Source organism: Orycteropus afer, unplaced genomic scaffold, assembly GCF_000298275.1.
Source record: "Orycteropus afer afer isolate SDZICR_OR568_19922 unplaced genomic scaffold, OryAfe1.0 scaffold00198, whole genome shotgun sequence".
NCBI classification, from domain to species: Eukaryota; Metazoa; Chordata; class Mammalia; order Tubulidentata; family Orycteropodidae; genus Orycteropus; species Orycteropus afer.
Window position 1 is genome coordinate 882,673 of NW_006921785.1, and position 19,627 is coordinate 902,299.

Here is a 19,627-nt window from a genome sequence, read left to right on the forward strand (position 1 = left end):
TTTTGTGCTATTGTACATAGGGTCACTATAAGTTAGAGCTGACTCAACTGCACCTAACAGCAACAACAATAAACCTATTTATTCTTGAGTGAAAATACTCTCAGAATTCTTGTATGCTTCTTTGGCAGTTATATTGCCTCAATTAACTAAAAAACCTTAATGTAGTGATGAATCCAACCTTCTCACATACCTAAAAATATCTTTAGCTCCAGTCTCCCATTTCCAATGCCTTCTAGAAGCATTTTCCAAGTTTCCATGTGTATCTTAAACCGGAGGATACTATTTTACTCTTTTTCACCTACTAATGAGATTCTACCCTTATCTGAAAAATCCCAAATATAAAATGAGGGACTCTCTGATGCTAAATAGATAGGATTTCTCCCTGTGAAAGTTCTTTACTACTCTCCCAGGGCATGTATTACATTATATCTAATATAATTACGGTTTATGACCTTCTTATTTTACTTCTCACCAGATGTTAGACTCATTGAGGACAAGGGTATGCCTTACTCATTTGAATATCTGCAACCTGAAGCTTTCATTTATCGTTTGTTAATTTGGAGAGGTACAAACCACTGTAAATGATAGATTTTAAGGCTTCCTGAAAAATTAGAGACAATATACAAGAAGCCATCCTCAGGACAACAGATACCTAGATTGGGTTCTCCTTATCAGCTGAAAGCAGGACCAGGGACTCCTGGCCTATTTTATTTCCTAGTTTTAGTGCAGTCAGATCACTAGTTAATAAATCTCCTTTGGCTCAGCCTCTAGAGGTAAAAGTCAGAGCAAGGACTCAGAGAAGAGGCCAAATTTGCTGCTATAGTTTGGCAGTTATCTGTGAGAATGGAAACATTCATTTCTAAGCTACACAATTTATCAGAATTCTAGCAAAAGAAGCTCATGCTTAGCTAATGCATCATCACGGTGGCATTTCCAGTCCTACCAAGAAAGTCAGTCTGTGTGTGCCTGTGAGTCAACATTTCAGGGAACCCCTTGCCCTGCAGGCCTCTCCAGCATTGGATTTTCCAGGAAGTAATGCTGGCCTGAGAAAAATAGCACCTTAGGGCTGAATTTAAAACAAGAGAATTTCTGCTTGGGAAATATGAAGTGTGGGAAACCCTCCCTGGCCACTCTGTCCTGAACTGAACCATCTATTTCCATATTGATACTACCTTGGAACCCCAAGGAGGGGTCGCTATGAGTCAAGTCTGACTCCACGGCACATAATAACAACAAGTGAAAAATTGTAGGTCTCTGGAAATCAGCCAACACAGTAGTATCATCAACATGGAGTTGTGTGCTTTTATAACATGCTTTTTGTTTTGTTTTGTTTTTGTTTTATTGTGGTGAAAACATAACAAGACATTCGTCAACATAACTTCCACATTTACAGTTCAGGGACATTGATGACATTTTTCATGTTGTGCCACAATTATTGCTATCCTTTTCCAAAATATTCTACTACCATTAGCATAAACTCAATGCCCCCCAAACAAAAGCTTCTCCTTTTCCCCTCCCTCCTACCCCTTGTAACCACTAATAATCTTTTATTTATGTAGATATCAAAACAAAACAAAAGAAAAATTCACTGCTGTCGAGGAGATTCTGACTCATAGTGATCCCTCCTTGGGTTTCCGAGGCAGGATCTCTATGGAAGTAGATTGCCCAGTCTTCTTTTCAAGTAGTGGCTGGTGGGTTTGAACCATCAGCCTTCCACCAGCCTTCTGGTTAGCAGTCAAATGCCTTAGGCACTACACCACCATATATATGTGCTGTTCTGGTTACCTAGTGCCACTCTAACAAGAATATACCACAAAATGTGGATGGCCTTAACAAACAGGAGTTTATTCTTACAATTTTGAGGCTTTAAGTCCAAGTTCAAAGTGCCAAGCTCTAGAGGCTGGGTGAAAGCCCCTCAACCTTGAGGTCCAGCTCTGCCTCCTGCTCTTGGCCCACTGGAGTTAGAAGCTTTTCTTCACTCAGACAGCTGCTGGCTGCTGAGGCTGAGAAGCCCCAAGGTTGACAAGTAAAAAGGCACAGTCCCAATGTTACCAATCCACATGACAGGCCATTAACTTAAGTTCACTGTAAGTCCCAAGGTCAGCACAGCATAGCAGATTGCTGAGCAATGACATGGCTACATGCAGGATCCAAGTGTGCCAAAGGCTAGAGACCATTCTCAAAGCTTCTCCTTATATATGGGAAGCAGACCACATCCCAAAGGCAGCTACTCAGCTGCTCCCAGTAGATTCCACCATGGAGTTGATTACCAGTCTCATCATGGGGAATACTACATCCAGCTGCCCAGCCACTCAACCAGGCCTAGCCAAGTTGACACACAACATAATTACCACATATGGTTTCTTTTTTTTTTTTTTTTTCCAACCTATCTAGGAATTTAGTCTTCCCTCCTTTCTCATCCCTGGTAACCAATAAAGAAAGTTTCCTTCAATGTATAAACTTTTCCTTGGCTTTTTACAATACTGGGTTAATGTAATATTTGTCCTTTTGTGATTGACTTATTTCACTCAGCATAATATCCTCCAAGGTCAACCATGTTATGCAATGTTTTGCAGATTCTACATTATTTTTTAGGGTTACATAATATTCCATTGTGTGCATGTACTACAGTTTTATTCATTCCTTCCTTGTTTAGGTTGTTTCCATCTGTTTGCTATTGTGAATAGTGCTACAATCAACGTGGGTGTGCATACATCTGTTTGTGTTCTGCCTCTCACTTCTTTAGGATATATATGTAGCAATGGGATTACTGAATCAAATGGTATTTCTATTTCCAAATTTTAAAGGAATCGTCATACTGATTTCCACAGTGGCTGTATCATTTTACAGTCCCACCAGCAGTGTATAAGAGTCCCAATCTCTCCACATCCTCACCAGCATTTGTTATTTTCTGTCTTGTTGAAAGTTGCTATTAATGCTAGGGTGAGATGGTATCTCATGGTTGTTTTGATTTGCATCTCTGGTAGCATAGTGCCTAAGGCACTTGACTGCTAACCAGAAGGCTGGCGGTTCAAACCCACCAGCCACTCCTCGGAAGGAAGGTTGGGCAATCCTACTTCCATAGTGATACTGCCTCGGAAACCCAAGGAGGGGTCACTATGAGTCGGGGACGACTCCACGGCAAACAACAACAACAACAACGGCTAATGATCATGAACATTTCTTCATGTATTTGTTGCCTGCCTGAATATCTTCTTTGTCAAAGTGTCTGTTCATGTATTCTGCTCATTTTTTAATTGGGTTATTTGTCTTTTTGATGCCTTTATAACATTCTTATGGAGGATTAAATACTCGGTTTAAGTTTAATATTCAAATAGGAATTTAAAAGTTCCTGTATGTTCTTTACTGAAACAGTAACGTACAGCAGTAGCCCCTTTAGGGCCAGTCCACTGATCCAGCCTTTTTCTTCTCTATCAACACACATTCTACTATCAGTATATAGATTTTGTATAGATTTTAGAGCCCACCAGTAATTCATCCCAATATTTCTTTATGTCTAGCACAATTCTTTTACCCATCTTCAGGAGAACATACTTTTCTCAGTGTAATATACCTTTCCTGGGAGAATCCTTTTAAAGCCACATCTTAATTCTCTCTTCCTGAAATTAGAATATTCCCATTTTATTGGCTCATTCACTCACCCGTCCCCTCAACTAATATTTAGTGAGTTCCTTCTATGTTCTGGGCACTGTGACAGGATACAATGGTGAGCAGAACCAGACCTGGCCTTGCCTCAACTGATGTTACAGATGAGAAGTAAAGACAAATCTGCATCAAATAATCACACAAATTAAATTGTGAAATTGCAACCATGAATAAGGAAAGGAACCTGGTTGTATGGAAAATAAAACAAGATTTGACTCAGGGAGGTCAGGGAAGGACTTACTGAGGAATGTTGAGCTGAGAACTGAGGAATGAGAAAACAAAAACCAAACCCACTGAGTTGATTCCAATGTATAGTGATCTCTGTTGGGTTTCCAAGGCTGTAAATCTTTATGGAAGTAAATTGCCCCATCTTTCTCCCTAGGAGCAGCTGGTGGGTGAGAACCTCCTCCAACCTTCTGGTTAGCATTCAAATGCCTTACCCACTACACCACCAGAGCTCCTTGAGGAATAGGAAAGGAGTTACCTGAATGAATATTTTCAAATAGTGGGAAGGGCATGTAGAAAGACTTTGTGGTGTGAGAGAGTGGGAATGAAAAGATTAACTTCAGGATGAAAAAACAACTGGGAAAAAAGAATGAATTTTTAGAAAAAATAAGTTGTCTTTATTACAAGAGCAAAAGGAATTCTATTGAATGTTTTTAAAGGGTTGGTGGGAGGAACTAGGAAAAAAAAATACAATTGCATTTTGAAAAGTCTCTTTGGGAAATTGAGTGAAGGGGCATTTAGTGGAGAAAGATGGATTGCTGAGAGGATGTTGCAAGAGTCTAGATGAAAGAGATAAGCCTGATGTGGTACAGTGAAGTAATTAGTGATTAGTCAGCCTGGGTTGGGGGTTGGGTAGACTGGAAGGATGTGTCTAGGGTCATCTCCACGTTTATGAGGCGCATAACAGGAAAGTCTGGCCACTCAGTGAAGGAGGTTATGCTGCTAAAGGACACATTGTGATAAGATCATCAGTTTGAATTCTGATGTGTTGAGCTTCCAAGATTTTCCTTACTAGCACTTCCACCCACCCCCCTTCATCTTTAAGCATTTTTTAAAATTCCTCTTCTGGAATCTTTATTAATTGAAAAGAAAGAGGTTGCAAAAACATAGGGCAGCATCTCTTGAAGTCTTGTTTTGCAGATGGGAAGAGGTTTTCAAACATCTGCCCCATATGAAAACTCAATTCTATTTACTTTTCTAATACATGTTAATCACTCAACAAATGCAAAGTAAAACAAGTAACTCCTTACTCACCTGTCACACAATCTAATTCTTCAATCCCTGTGAGCAGCCATTATGAAGTTGACAATTCTCCATCTCATTGCATAATATATAATATATACTAATCCTATGACCACTCCTCGGAAGGAAGGTTGGGCAATCCTACTTCCGTAGTGATACTGCCTCGGAAACCCAAGGAGGGGTCGCTATGAGTCGGGGCCGACTCGACGGCACATAACAACAACAACAACAACAATCCTATGACCACACTTGGCTTATAGTTCTACTCAAATTTTAATGTATATAGCATCTCTCACCAAGTTAAATGAAAGTGCAGTGCTGGTAGGAATTACATCTTACATTTCTAAGGCTTTGTAGAAAATGGTCTAGGATAAAAGACCTAGATCTAGATACAATATATACCATACATTTACCAATCAACTACTCACCTAAAAGTTGATGGTTCAAACTCACCCAGTGGTGGTACAGAAGAAAGACCTGGAGATTTGCTTCTATAAAGATCACTAGGGAACTGTATGCTGTGTAACAGATGTGGTCGCCATGAGTCGAAAATGATTCGACGGCCATGGGTTGGTCTGGAACCTGGTTTGGGGCATCAGTAGGAGAATAATGGCATAACATATAATATAAAAATGAGTTGTCTTTGGGGCCTCGATTTTCAATGCCAGTATTGCCACTTAACCACTTTTGTAAAGGTGGGCAAATTACTTGAATTCCCACTTTGAGAAATATAATTGAGGTAAATTAAAAGAGATAGAGTGCCTTAAAACACAAGCATTTATCACAGAAGCTTGGACAGATTTCATTATCCTTCTTCAGTAAACGTTGACTAAATGAAGGCATGGATGAATGGATAGCTGACTGAGTGGAGCTGAAGGAGGGTATACTGAGTACAAAGGGTACTGGCAGGTAGGTAGGAAGCTAAAGTTCTAGCCACCATTCAGCCATTGACTCTAATTCTGGGTCAATCCCTTCTCTTCTGTGCCACGGTTTCTTCCCCTATGAAACCTCTTCCAAACACTACACGTTTTTTTTTTTTTTCCCCAACACTCTATTGTCATCAGCCACTGAATCAGGGAGCCATGGAGCCACAGAGAGAAGCTCTTTACCCAATTATACCCCTTTGAAGAGAGGGACACTAAACTGAAACAAGTGTTCCTTGTTCATTTCCAGTGTGAAAAGACTTCTGCAAATGGGAAATGACAGCCTTTGGATTCACTCCTAAGGTTCTGTCTGTATTATTTTCTTCTTCTCTGTGTGTAAGAGATAGCAGGAGAAATTAAACTTTAGGAGACACAATTGTTTAAAAAGTGAGTCTTTAGTGATTCAAAAGCCAGAACCCTGTGTGGCAGGAATGGGCAGGTACCAATTAGCTCACAAAGACTTGTGCCAACCATTACAGAATTTCCCTGTTCATAGTTCAAAGGCCTATCATTGTATTTGAATTTTATTTTTTATGTTCAGTTAACTCAATGCAGCTTAGGTTTCTTTCAGAACTCTCAAAGACAAAAGACAAAAGACAAAAAAAAAAAAAAAAAAAACCTGCCTTTGTTGCTGACTCATTTTTATCCCCTCAATTGTGGAAGCTGAATTTTGACATGACCTATGATCATATAAGGAGCTCTGGTGGCATAGTGCCTAAGGCACTTGACTGCTAACCAGAAGGCTGGCAGTTCAAACCCACCAGCCACTCCTCAGTAGGAAGATTGGGCAATCTACTTCTATAGGGATACTGCCTTGGAAACCCAAGGAGGGGTCGCTATGACTCGAATCCAATTCGATGGCAAATAACAACAACATGATCACATACATAAAAATTTAATTAGGGTATTGTTGAATGGTACTTTCTTTTCCTAACGGATCAACAAATACATAGAGAGGTCTATAGTGTGCAATGAACTGTGAAGGGTAGATAATTGAGACATGTCTCTCTGTTTACCTCTGTGTCTCCATGCATTCATTTGTCTGATATTTATCAAGGGTTTACTATACTGTACTGGTCACTGATTATACAGCGGAAAACAAATTAATATAGTCCCTGGATGAAAGCTGCTTCCAGCTTAGTACTGTGCTTGGCATAGCATGTTGTTGTTGTTATGTGCCGTTGAGTCGGCCTCAACTCATAGCAACCCCTCCTTGGGTTTCCGAGACAGCATCACTATGGAAGTAGATTACCCAACCTTCCTTCCAAGGAGTGGCTGGTGGGCTTGAACCGCCAGCCTTCTGGTTAGCAGTCAAGTGCCTTAGGCACTATGCTACCAGAGCTCCCTAATAATTGTTTATTGAATACATTCATAAGGCAATACATTCATAAGGAGATTAGCAAATGATAAAAAGAAAAGACAATAGGTATGGGATAGAGAATGAGTTGATAACCTTAGTTGGGGGCAGTAATTTTGAGGTAATAAAGGGAAAATTATCTGATCTAGAACAGAAGAAAGTATCATTCAATGATATTGTAATTTTGATCTTTATGATTGTAGATCACCAAACCAAAAAAACAAGCTCACTGCTATGGGGTCAATTCTGACTCATAGCAACTCCTTTGGGTTTCCAAGGTGGTAAATCTTTATAGAAGTAGATTGTCCAGTCTTACTTCCATGGAGTGGCTAGTGTGTTTGAACTGCCAACCTTCTGGTTAGCAGTCAAATGCCTTAGGTACTATGCCACCAGAGCACCTTTGTAGATCACATCAGGTGAAAATTATACATATATTTTGTTCTTTGGAGAGAAGATGATAAAGAAATATGAAATACCATGCCAGTATAATGTAATCAATTGTAAATCAACCCTCAGTGAAAGCAAAATCTCAGAATTTAAATGTTTTCTGTTGATCAGGTAGTATCAAAGTAATGCTGCCAGATAACAGAGATGAGGTTTAGCTGAAGGACCCTTTGTTATCATCAGATAGAAAAATCGAAGGCATGTGCTTTCCATCTTTACTAATGAAGTGTATCATTAAGCTGAAAGGTTGCGTTTTGTTCAGGAAGACTAGATTTCAGCTGAGATATATCATAGACTCAGACATTTGCAAGTTGGCTGTCTTCTTTGTAAAATGTGTGAACTTTATAGCTACCTCAGGAATCACCTTCAGCGAGGTTTTCATTGCACTGTGCAGTTCTGTTACCAACCAAAACCCATGGCCATTGAGTCAAGCCTGACATATGGGGACTCTACATGTGTCTGAGTAGAACTGCATTCCACAGGGTTTTCAATGGTGGTTTTTTGAAGTACATCACCAGGTCTTTCTTCTGAAGTGCCCCTAGGTGAACATGAACCTCCAGCCTCAGTTAACTGTACCACTCAGGGACTTCACTTGTATCACTTTTTGTATTATGTGCCATTGAATCAATTTTTGACTCATAGTGACTCCATGTGACCAAGTGGAACTGCCTCATAGGGTTTTCTGTTGTTGTTGTTGTGTGCTGTCAAGTCGGACCCGACTCTTAGAGACTCCTCCTTAGGTTTCTGAGGAGGTATCACTATGGAAATAGATTGCCCAACCTTCCTTCCGAGGAGTGGGTGGTGGGTTTGAACCCCCAGCCTTCTGGTTAGCAGGCAAGTGCCTTAGGCACTATGCTACCAGAGCTCCCTGTAGTTTTCATGGAAGCAAATTGCCAGTTCCAGGTGGCTCTGAACCACCAACCTTTGGGTTAGCAGCTGAACGCTTAACTGTTAAGCATTTAACTAGTTCTATCACAGTGGCTTCTACATCTAGATTTGAACCTACTATGAAATAAGATAGTTGGTTAGAATGGAATATCTTTTGTTTCTCTTACATAAAGATCCTTGAAAAAAAAAATGTAGATGATACTGCTTAAGATATATATTTTATAAAAACATAACTGACTTGAAATATTTTAGGGCACTAGTGAAAAAGAGCTGGAGAGGTAGATAGAGAGGTTTGAATACTTGGCTGATAATTTCAACTTTATCTTGTAGGTCACTGAAGAATTTGATTAGCAGGTATAACATAATCAGCATTCTGCTCTAGAAAATACAATTAAATTTTTTTTTTATTTTGCTCTACTATGTCAAATAATATTTTTTTTTAGCACCTGAGTTCAAAATTTCTCCAAATATTCATTATAAACCTGGAGAATAAAACTTTTTAAAAAATGATTTCTAGCTCAGCAAATCTCCATTTTGGTTTGGACTTCGCTTTAACCTTCATTCTCACACTTATGTTTTTTCTTCATGCAAAATAAGTCTAGATAAAAACTCCCCATCATGGTCAAGCGCTGCTCTGTAAACTATGCTCAAGGCTCTGCAGTTCATAGCAATCCGGAGAGCAGTAAGTGGACAGGTAGCATCAGAGTGCTCAATCAAAACGTTGAGAATTGCTGGACAGAGGTGCAGTGCTGGCATAATGCCAGCTAGTGGGCTGGTCCAGGGTCTCAAAGACTCATCTTCAAATTCAAGGATTATGGATTTGTCTACTCCAGCAATTCCTGTAGTGTCTGTATAAAGCCATAAGGTGTTACTAGATCATAGACATTTACATCAACTTTAACGAGTTAATTGTGAGCAAGAAATATGAAAATGATCCATCAGTCTAACTACTGTGGATCCTTTAGCCAAGCCCTAAAAGCTAAGACCAGCATGTTACTGCTTGTGCCATCTTCCATGTCTTTCCCTACCCCAGTGCTTTCCAATCTGACCTTGAGAGTTGACCTTGGGAAAGGGGAAGAAAGCCTTCAGTTCAATTTCTTGGAACCTGAATTCATTAACTGCCACAATTCCTTCTTTCCTCTCATCAGCCAACACTCCCTTTCTGATGTTTATCATTCAGTCTGTTTATTAGAAGGATTATATATTAACTCTCAGTCCTTTCTTTCTTTTTTTGGGGGGATGGGTGGTCTCGTTTTTCTCTTTGTCTTTGTGTGAAACTGTTTTTCTTTTATTTAGCCAATAGATATTAATAGTATTTCTGGGACAGGATAATGTGATTTTCAGCATTTTGACTGGAACAAGTAGGAAAAGAGCAGAGGACATTGTCCATTCCTGATGCTCTAAGAATAATTCAAATAAGCCTGTTCCATAACGCTAACACAATCTCCTCAGGTTCTGGGCTTTAAACAAGCTATCACAGCTCTGCCTGAAAGGCATAGGAGGCCAGGAATGGTGAGAGCCTGCCACCTTGTGGATTCAATGGAAAATGTTCCACTGTGTGAACAAAACTGAGTGTTGATTTAGCTCTCAAAACACGTTTAAGAGAACTGTATTTTAAAATGGCTTGAACACCTTCCAGTCACTGAAGCGAAGCCTGAATTTATGAATTCTCAGTCCCAGGTATTCTCTGAGTAGTAGCAAAAATATCTGTACAATGAATCTGTCCTCAGGCAAAATTTAAGGTGAAATACAAATCCAGTTTCCCTTTTTTAAATAAAGGATTTGGAGTACCCAGGAATTCAAAGTGAGAAAAAAAGAGCACTAATTACACAGATTACATTAAAATTAAAATTTATGTAGTGTATAAACACTAAAGAAACTCTGGTTTCACAGTGATTAAATGCTCTACTGCTAACTGAAAGGTCAACAGTTCGAACCTACCAGCTGCTCCGCAGGAGAAAGATGAAGCAGTCTGCTTCGTAAAGATTTACAGCCTTGAAAACCCTGTGGGGTAGTTCTATTCTGTCCTAAAGGGTAACTAGGAGAATAAACTCAACAGCAGTGGGTTATAAGCACTAAATTCTACTCATGCTTTAAAGTACAGTACTAATTACAACTTGAGAGCTCTGGTAGCATAATGCCTAAGGCACTTGACTGCTAACCAGAAGGCTAGCAGTTCAAACCCACCAGCCACTCCTCAGAAGGAAGGTTGGGCAATCTACTTCTGTAGTGATACCACCTCGGAAACCCAAGGAGGGGTTGCTGTAAGTCAGGTCCGACTCAATGGCACATAACAACAACAATTACAACTTTTCCATTAAGTCTTCCCTGAAGAAATCTCTTCTCTCCCTGGAACTACCACTTATTTTACAAGAGTCCGTTACCTTTTCATATTTAACACCAGTAGTTGCCAATGGAGGGGTTCATGGAGCATCAGCATTAAAATCACATATAAAATCTCCTTAGGAGAACAGCGTCTTGGGCCCCACACTAGATCAACTGAATCAGAGTTTGTGGGGCTGGAGCCCAGAAATGGGCTTTTGAAGCTAGCGCCCCAGATGCTTCTCTTACATACTATGTACTCCAGGTGGAGATCGCACTGTTCTTGGCATTATATTCAGAGATTAAGTAAGTTAGAAAGACAATTGCCCTTGCTCCTGCCAATAGGAGGATCATTGGTGTTTCATAAGGAGCCTCTGGGTGGCACAGATGGTTAAGTGCTGGCCTACTAACCAAAACGTTGGCCATTTAAACTCACCCAGAGGTGCCTCAGAAAACAGGCCTGACAATCCGCTTCCAAAAGGTCACAGCCTTGAAAACCCTGTGGAGCAGTTCCACTCTGCATATGTGCAGTCACTAGGAGTTGGAATTGACTCTACCACAACTAATACAATAACAAGTGTTTCGTAGACGAGCATTCAGGGGGCACCTCCTCCAGGAAGCTTTCCTGATTTATTCCAGAAAATCCAAACAGATAACTTCTCCTCACATCCTTGACTCCATCCATATCCTTATACAGGTTATATAGTAGTTGTTTTATTCCACCTTTCTATTTAACTCATCAGATATCTTCATTGAGACAGCCTAGGAGATAGGGGTACTCACTCATCTCTTGATGGGCCTCCACAAATTAATATGTAGCAATGTTTTTCACATAGCAAGGGTTTAAAGAGTTCATCCCAAACTGTTATGACATTGCTATTGCAGTTTTCCGGCTCAAATTACTAACAAAGCAAAAAGACCTATGGCACAGGCTAGAACACAAGCCTCCCAGCCTCCTTAAAAGCAGCAGATCAATCCTCACCAGTGGAGCAGAACCGCTCCCCTCATCCCCAACTCAGGCTGGGAGACTGCAGAGTTACCCAGACACACCAATCATGTTACCAGGGCTTGGCTCTCTGCAGTGCCCCAGGAATTCTGAGTGACAAAGGAGACAGTCATCTGTTCCACAGCCTAGCAATTGTGTCATTAAACAAATTGTTCCATAACGTCAGAAGAGTCATTCTTTGTGACAGCCCAGTGATATAATTTGTCTTGATTCCAGACATTGGAGGCATCTGTCTGGAAACCATGCATCTCATTTAATGTTGCAAGTTTATTTACAGAAAAGTGAGACTGTAGCCAGACATTGAACAGAATACACAAACATTAAAAGACATTTAAAAAGCCATAGTTTTACCTTTTTAGCACAAGTGGATGGAAACTTAAAAACAACACTATGTGGCTAGATACAGAATGAGAAACATTGATCATCATTCTCTAGACAAAACTGCTTTCAGAACAGCAAAGTCAATTTGCCTAACCTATCCAAACATAACAATTGTTTCAGGTTAAACATAGAGTTCATTTAGCTCAACATTTCTGTTTCTAATAGTGATACCTCATGGAACTATTAAATTCAATGAATGTTTATTGAGCACCAGCTCATCTAATGCTCCATTAGATGCTATGGAATCAAAGAACACGAAGCATGTATAAAGTTAAGTAATTCTGGCATGGCCTCATACAGTAAGGTATGTTTTATGTATGTCTTAAAGGATACACAATTAGCAGCCAACAAGTAGAACCATTCCTTCCTTTCCACCTCTCACACGTGGTCTCTCTCAGTGAAGTCACATCCACATGTATAACCCCCCAGATTACTGGCATCTTCACCTTCAATGTTCTTTTCCTCCATATCACTTAGTGATCCACTCCCTTGTTCTATATGGACTTGCCACCTCTGAAATTTTCATCTCAAGCACTCACCTCTGACTCACCTCTTTCTACCCTTCTAGTATTTTCCTCCACCACTCTGCAGCATTACTCCTTCATACTAAGAGCTCCAATCCACTGTTCCCATGACTGTGCACCATCACACTTCCTTTTTTACAGATGGCAATTTCTAATCTTTGTCATCGCTGCTTAAATGAAACTTTTTCCAGCAATATCCCTGTCCTTTTCACTAGATGTAGTCTCCCTGCCCCATATGCTTGCATAAAACCCTGGATTTCTCTCATCTTCAACCTCATCAGTCTTCATGACAATTACATGATAATGCCCTAGTAGAGGAAACAGAAACCAAAAAGACAGAAACCACTGCCATTCTTATCTGTGGCTGTGTACCCAGAGTGTCTGGCACACAATTATTTGTTGAATCAATAAATAAAAGGAAAAAGTTCAGTTTGACTAAGACAAAAAGTATGCTTGGAGGAGCAGCAGGGAGAATTTAGATAGAAAGTCTGATTAGAGCCATTTTCTAAATCATTCAGATAAGGAGATTTTGTTTATTGATCAGGTAATGGGAGGTTTTGTTTACTCATTAGGTAATGAAGCTCCCCAAATATATTTTCTCAATAATTATAAAGGCTAATTATAAAAGTGTTTATACTTTGATTGTAGAAAATTTAAAACTTAGTGAAGTAGAAAGAGGAAAAATCATCCATTTCTACTGTACTGATAACATTTGATATATATATAGATATATATGTATATATATATAATTTTCTGGACATTTGTTTTACATAATGGGGATTATATGCTGCATTTAAACTTGGAACTATTTTGTTTCCTTTCAAAATTATAACCTAACCACTTATTTTTGCCTCATAATTTAAAAATCTTTTGTCACCTTCATTTAATGGCTACCTAACATTCTATCATGGGAGTCCTGGTGGCTTTGTGCCTAAGGCACTTGACTGCTAACAAGAAGGCTAGCAGTTCAAACCCACCAGACACTCCTCGGAAGGAAGGTTGGGCAATCTACTTCCGTAGAGGCACCACTTTGAAAACCCAAGGAAGGGTCGCTATGAGTTATGTTGAGTCTGACTCGACAGCAGTGCGTTGTTTTTCGTTAACATTCTATCAAGGAGCTCTGGTCGCACAGTGGTTAAAGCATTCGGCTGCTAACCAAAAAACGTCAGCAGTTTGAACCCACTGGCCGTTCCATGGGAGAAAGGTGAGGCAGATTGCTTCCATAAATATTTACAGCTTTGGAAACCCTTTAGCAAAGTTCTACTCTGTCCTAAAGGGTCACTATGAGTCAGAATCGACTTGATGGCAGTGAGTTTGGTTTGGTTTTAACATTCTATCATATTGTTAAAGGAGCTCTGGTAGTTTAGTGTCTAAGGCACTTGACTGCTAAGCAGAAGGCTGGCGGTTCAAACCCACCAGCCACTCCTGGGAAGGAAGATGGGCAATCTACTTCCGTAGTGATACTGCCTCAGAAACCCAAGGAGGGGTCACTATGAGTCAGGTCTGACTCAATGGCACATAACAACAACATATTGTTAGAGTACAAACTCTTGCCAAGAAAATGCCACAACTATATACAGCTATTTTATAGCTTCATATTTAGCTTTTTAGCCATTATAGTTTTTTATTGAAAATATAACATAGGTCTTGTTCATAAATCTTAACTTTGTGGCTCTATGAAATTCTCCCCGATAACTACCACCATAGCAAGTGTTTGACATTCTGAACTTCACAAAGCCTGTCATATGTCCTTCCTCCTATAAATTAGTTTTGCCTGGTTTTGTACTTCAAATTCTGTTTTGCTTGACTTTATTTGCTCAATTTTATACTTGTCAGATTCACTCCTATTATATGGAGCAGTATTTCATTCATTTTCATTTCTTTGAAGTGTTTCATTATATAAATATACTATACTTTATCCATTCTATTATTGATGGAAACTTGGCTTATTTACAAGTAAGTTCCTCTGACTAACCATGTTTTAATCTAGTCATAATTTTACCCTAAAATTCGTCTTAGGAGCTCTGGTAGCATAGTGCCTAAGGCACTTGACTGCTAACCAGAAGGCTGGCGGTTCAAACCCACCAGCCACTCCTCAGAAGGAAGGTTGGGCAATCCTACTTCTGTAGTGATACTGCCTCGGAAACCCAAGGAGGGTCGCTATGAGTCGGGGCCAACTCGACGGCAAATAACAACAACAACAACAACAACAAAATACCTCTTAGTGAAATAAGTTGCAGAGAACTACCAATGAAGTGAAAGACTGTCTTTTTCTGAATGTGCCTCATTCAGTTGTTCTGCATCCCATAAATAAATCACTCTCTGATGTTAGACCTAGACCCTCTCAATCAGTTTCTGCTTATCTAGGCTTTACGCTTAGAGCTAGATGTGTGAGGTACTGAGGAACAATAAATACAAAAGGAAACATTCACCTAAAATGTTGGGTATCTTAACAGAATGGTAAACACCACACAGACACTTAAGGCCCATAGTAAATATGTGTTATAGTCAAGTTACAGCCTTCTGATGACCTTCCAGGCTTGGGAGACACCGTGCTTTACATAAATTAAACATACAGGTATGGAATCAGAAAAATCTGGATTTAAATTCTGGTCCATCTCCTTCTATTTATGTGGTCCTGGTAAGTTACTTTACCTGAACTCCTCATTTTTAAAATGGAACTAATAATATCAGCAAGAGAAAATGCATTTTTAAAGTCTAGTATAAAATAAAATATTTTAATAAATATTATTTTTATCCTATCTTATGGTCACCAACAATTTTAGTTTAAGAGGCCCAAATCAGTTTAAGCTGGAGTGCAGCGTTGCCAGATATAATCTTGAAATAAATACCCTAAAGACAAAATAGCAGATTTGCTGCAGTACAATAATCCCAGTCCACCTCCAGCACTGTAGATTTATGTCTGCATCACGCTTAATCACAACAAATCATAACTATGGCAACAATGAAATTTTGTATATAGTTTCAGACTATAGACTGTCCTTTGAAACTGAAATTTTATTTAATCCTCCTGCTAACCTCAGGTGATAATGCCAATCTGTAAATTATCATTTTATTGTGTCTTGGGTCAAATCTATCCTTCATTACCTGCTCTGTTATAATGGACTGGAACCATTTATAGCTCTCTGTTTTGCAGCAAGCTCAATATTAAGCATTATCAGTAGAGGGTGCTAGAGGAAGGGGTTTTGCTTCTTGCTTCCAGTGGTGTAGTGCCTAAGGCATTTGACTGCTAACCAGAAGGCTGGAGGTTCAAACCCACCAGCCACTCCTCAGAAGGAAGATTGGACAATCTACTTCCATAGTGATACCACCTGAGAAATCCAAGGAGGGGTCACTATGAGTCAGATCTGACTTGACGGCAGTGAGTCTAGTAGTCCAGTGTATTGCTGTATTGATATTCTTCTTATACTTCCTGCATGGCAGCCAACAGCTAGTGTTTTGGTTACCTAGTGGCAGGATTTAGGGGCTGGGTGAAAGCCCCTCAACCTTGGGCTTCAGCTCAGCCTCCTGCTCCCAGCCCACTGAAACTAGAGGCTTTTCTTCACTCAAACAGCTGCTGGTTGCTGAGGCTGACAAACCCAAGGTCGACACATAAAAAGGTACAGTCCCGATATTACCAAAACACACGGCAGGCCATTGATTCAAGTCCATTGAGAGTCCCATGATTGGCAAAGTATGGCAGGCTGCTGAATGACGACTTGGCTACATTCAGGGTTCAAGAGTGCCATAAACTAGAGACCATTCCCAAAGCTGCTTCTTATATATGGGAAGCAGACCATATCCCTAAAGCAGCTACTCAGCTGCTTGTGGTAGATCCCACCATGGAGTTGACTATAGTCTCATCATGGGGAATAACTACCACCAGCTGCCCAGGCACTCAACTAGGCCCAGCCAAGTTGACACATAACCTTAACTGCCACAGCTAACACATGAGGGGACATACAGTGGTGCTCTGCCCAGGCCTCAGGCCAAGAATGTGCAGTTCCTTGGGGATCTTGCAGCTCTAATCTCAGCCCAGTGAACACCCAGGCCAGTCTCTCCCATCATGGCTACATGTGCCCCAGGCCTCATACCATCCTGTAGATGAGCAAGCTCCTGACATTCCAACAACCTCTGTAGCCCACTGGACTCAGCTCCTACAGTCCCCATGCTCTCTCCAGCATTAGATTCCTGCAGAGCATGGTTTCTCCAATTCCCCAATCCCTGAAGACAGAGGTTTCTCTAAATCCTGGTTCCTGCAGCATCTGGTAGCTAGCAGTGCCTAGCAACAAAAAGCTTCCTTAGCACCGTGCAACAAGTCCTGAAGGGCTGTACCTCCATGTCAATTGTTTCCCTACTCCAAAAGGCCATTTCCCACCAAACCCCCCTGGTGAGGCACTTAAGTGACTTCATCATCCAAGGAGCTATGGTCATGCTCTCTCCAGAGGGGTCTGGATCTTAGGCTGGGTGTGTGGGGAGTGTTCTTCCTTGGATTTTATCTTACCTCTGGGGATAGGACTGTTCCTTATATCTGCTATTGCTATATTCTATAGAATATTATTTACTTCTTACTAACCAATTCCCTGTCACTCTAATTCCCATTATATTTAATAATTCTTACATCACACTATCTCTGTTCAAATTACTATGCAGTTTCTCTCTCCTGATTGGACCCAAACTGATGCACCATCTTACTAGATGAAGAAATGCAGGAATAGCCAGTTAGAAACAAAGCCAAGATCAAAACCAAAATCTTCTAATGCAAAAATCCTGATTAAGATTCAAAAAGTAAAGACTGATGCGATATCCAATTTAATCACAGAGGGAATTCAGGAAGCCAAAGATAGTATTCAACACAGATAAAACTCAACACAGGACACCAAGGAGGTTAACAACCCAACTTTTGATAAAATGACTGTAATTGTAATGAAGACAATGTAATCAGGCACTCATTTTATGCCCAGCCATATAAACTAAACTGAATTGAAAGGATGCTTGATTACTCACAGTAATCAAGGGTCATTTTGTAGTATATAAAGAAAAAAAAATGTCTTCCAAAATTAGAATCTAAAGAAAACTCAGTATAATATAGGTCAGTGGATTAAGCATCCAGAATTCAAGATGGCCACAATTTCATCTCAGTCACCAGTAGTGCACAGATCATTTAGCCCCTGTACCCAATGGTCTTAACTTCAAATAAAGTAAAAATACCAACCTCTACATCAGTGTTGAATTTCTCTTATTCTAGCTTAATACAGAGCATTTCCCCTTGCTTCAATATATGCGCAATACAGCCCTATACCATTGTGTATTATCTTTCCTTGACCTGGACTGCATTTTCAACAATGCTCAACTCCTACTTCCTGACTATCCTTTCAAATATCACCTTAATCATGAATCTTAGCCTTGTCTCCACTAGTCATATGGAATGTGATTTATTCATCATTGGGACCCCACAGAATAATCTGTGCTCCTTTTATAATGCTTACCGTGCCCTGCTTTATAATACCACCACTTACGTATTTCTCTTGGTCTGAGAGATGCAACATACTTGAAAGCAGGCAATCTTTTAGTGAGGTTTTCTTGTCAAAACTACAAGCACAGTTTTTCCACATTGACTGTGCTCGATGATAAATGTTTCAATCATTTCCCAAGGTCACATATTAGTTGTAGAGAATAATCAGGGAGAGGATCCAAGTCTCCTGACTCCCAGCAGTCCTCTTAGAACGATGCCATTATAAGTGTCAAGAGCCAAGGTTTAAAGATAATATCATCACAGTTTTGAAGGGAGAGCTGAGAGAATGGAACAGCAATGAGAAGGACCAGTTTGACAGGAAAATATGTTTTATGCCTGATAACAGGAAAATGATAAAAGCTGATTATGGCAAGACTGTGAAAATTGATACTGGCCTAAAATACTTGAAATTTATTTGATGTCTTTCAGACCATTGTGCAGGGAGTGTCATATAAAAGAAGTGTTTGTGATGACCATTAGGCCCTGTTTTTCATTGTTAGGAGCCATTGAGTTAGCTCCAATTTATAGACACCCTATCTATAACAGAATGAAACATTGCCTGGCCCTCTACCATCCTCTAAATAGTAGTTATGTTTGAGCCCATTGTTGCAGCCACTGTGTCGATCATCTGGTTTAGGGTCTTCCTCTTTCCAGCTGACCCTCCACTCCGCATCAAACACTACGTTCTTCTCCAGGGACTGATCCCTCCTGATGACAGTCCAAAGTAAATGAGATAAAGTCTTACCATCCTCGCTTCTAAAGAGCATTCTGGCTATACTTCTTCTAAGACAAATTTGTTCATTCTTCTGGTAGTTCATGATATATTCAATATTCTTCTCCAACACCATAATTCAAATCTATCAATTTTTCTTCAGTCTTTTTCATTGTCCAGCTTTCTCATGTATATGAAGCAATTGATTAGGTCCTAATCTATCTAATACATTGGACGTGAGTATGTTGGGAACTTAAGAGGTTACTAAACTCAAGCACAATGACCTGGTGATCATATGTACTTAATAAATTGTATTTAGTCTTTTACAATTTGCTTTTTTTTTTTTTTTAACTGTTTTCTGTTATAAGTTGTTTCTAAGATTCACCCATGTAATAGCACTGATGTAAAGTATCCTTTTCTGCCAATTTGCTAAAATCTGTTTATCCATTCCACTGTTTATAAAACCTGGATTGTTTCCAGACTTTTGCTAGTCTAAACAGTGCTGCTATAAACATACTTGTGTCTCTTGGTGATATGTGAACATTTTATCCTAGAATAGATAATTATAGTATACATATATTTTTCAGCATTAATTCTAAAGATTATTTCTTCTTATAGCTCAACATTGAATAGAAGTAGTG